This window comes from Cucurbita maxima, unplaced genomic scaffold, assembly GCF_002738345.1.
Source record: "Cucurbita maxima cultivar Rimu unplaced genomic scaffold, Cmax_1.0 Cma_Scf02008, whole genome shotgun sequence".
Classification (NCBI taxonomy): domain Eukaryota; kingdom Viridiplantae; phylum Streptophyta; class Magnoliopsida; order Cucurbitales; family Cucurbitaceae; genus Cucurbita; species Cucurbita maxima.
The window spans coordinates 640-3,030 of NW_019274024.1; the positions used below are offsets into that span (position 1 = coordinate 640).

The following is a 2,391-nucleotide window of genomic DNA, read 5'->3' on the forward strand; positions in this document are numbered from 1 at the left end:
GGAGAAATTGAAAGAAAAAAAGAGGTGCAACACGAGGACTTCCCAAGTGGTCACCCAACTTAGTACTACTCTCGCCCAAGCACCCTTAACTGCAGAGTTCTGATGGGATCCGGTGCATTAGTGCTGGTATGATCGCACACAACATGCCATGCGCACAAAATCGGATTTAACGCATGCGGGGCGGCATGATCGAAACGCGATGGGCGTGAGCGGGGGAGGTTCTCATTTGTAGAGAAAGGAAGAAAAGAACTGGGAGAAATTGAAAGAATTTGGATACTAGAAGCTAAAGAACGGAAGTTAGATCTTCATGGAATTATTAAAATGGTTTAGCTTTCAGTTAGAAACTCAATGTCAATCATTTATAGGAATGCTAGTAAATATATTAGATTAAATTTATATCCGTAGCCAAATTAATAGATTAAAAATAGAATGGTCAACAAAATTTGTGAACACTAAGATAAGAAATGATTTGGAAACAAGATTTAGTAGAAATTTGGAATATATGAGAACAAAACTAAAATGCAACAGATAGGAAGAAAATAAGATCAAAGAATTAAAAACCACAAACTAAATATAGAGGGAAAAGAAAATACAAAGGACGTGTCATATAATTTACAATGACCAATGTAAATTAGAGAAATAAGTGTGTAGAGTTCAAACTTGAAACTCATGTCATGGGCTTATATAAGTTGACTCGGATTACAAAGGACGGAATCGAACTTTCGTTAAAGATATATTCGTGACAACGACTTAAGCTAGCTAGGTAAGTGACCTTATTCTCGGTATGGTTATATTTGATGTTGACACGTGCCTCGTGGTTCTGCACGTGTCATATATATTGATATGTGTGAATTGTCTGTGGATCGATATGCTTCTTATATGTTATGTATATGTTATAATATTTGAACTGTATGATAATAATTATGGTACGATGTGTTTAATGATATGTTTGAGATAGGATACGAGAAGGATGCACAAAATGAAATGTAACAATAGGAGTAAAATACGTTCATGAAACGTTAAGGTTAGGTTACATACCAGAGTGATATGGATAAGAGAGATTGTTGAAAGAATACGATTAGGTTACCGGTAGAAAGGGATAAGTTTGTGATAGATTTATAGAACAATAGCGTTAGGATACGTTCTTGTGATGATATGACTAAGGTATGTTCACATAACGGTATGACTATGATAGGTATAAGAACGGTAAGGCTATGATAAGTTAGAGAACATATGACTACGAAGTGTTTACGTTATGACTTGTATATGATATGATACATTGTGATCCAATATGTCATGGTATGATATGTATATGATGAAATGTTATGTTAAAAGCATAGAACGTTATGTTAGGTCTCTTAAATTGTGTGTATACAACATGTATGAATGACATGAAATCACGATAAATGACATGAAATATAACCCCGTTAGAATTATGTATGATTTGAGAACTGAAGAATGAGAAATGATATGATATGAATGATGAACGATATCTGAAACGATATGAAAAATGTTATGATATGTACATAATGCTAGCGGGGTTGTATTAAATGATAATGAAAATGGAAAGATGTTGGGACCTCATGCATGATGTGTACTCATGAATTGGGGGATACCCCTATTCCATCACGAGGGTACGGACGCGTACATCCAATGGCAGGACAACGATCGTTATGTTTTTCATAGCGTTGCTATGACGGTTACTAGTTCTAACCGGGTGTTCGGCCTAGGGAGCGTCCCAGTGTATGCTCGCCCGACAAGTAAGGTGGCCCAACGGTGTGCGAACTGACTGGTGAGCCCATACCCGATATGGGTTGTGTGTATAGTATATGGTACACGTCCAAAATTATCCGTTAGAACAGCACCGTAGGAAGATAGATTGAAAGATAGATTTCATCATCTCATTCGCATGTGATTGTTGCATTTAACCTCAATAGTGGATGACATACTGAGTATTTCTTAAAATACTCAAGCCATGTGCTACTATATTTTTTTCAAGTTAAGGCAAGGCATTCCTGTACGACTGACGACGACATCGCAACTCGAGACCATAGTACATGCATAGGATAGTGATATTTATTTTCTTAGACTTAGGCTAGAATAAGATGTTTTTAACTTAACCGCTTATTTATTTTATTTCAGGTCTTTTATTGTGTCGTTTTAAAGATATTTTCAAAACACGTAAGTTCATGGCTGTGTTTTAAGATAAATGATATGTTTTATGGAATTTAAATGAAGTCTTTCCCATCCAATGTTTAGGATAAGTATACAATAGCGACCTTAAATTAAGTAGAAAATTTCGGGTCGTTACATGTTAAGTAGCCACCTTAAACTTTTCTTAAGAAATACTTGAAGGAATCACTTAGATTTTTATATGAACACTAAACCAAG

The 2,391-nt window shown here is 35.5% G+C and overlaps 1 non-coding gene across 1 annotated transcript; it reads right to left on the reverse strand.

The window, feature by feature from the left end:
• Positions 1 to 21: 21 nt before the first annotated feature.
• On the reverse strand, positions 22 to 140 carry LOC111475568. Its single transcript, XR_002716573.1, has one exon. It is a non-coding gene; the product is annotated as a 5S ribosomal RNA (ribosomal RNA).
• Between the last annotated feature and the right edge of the window lie 2,251 nt (positions 141 to 2,391).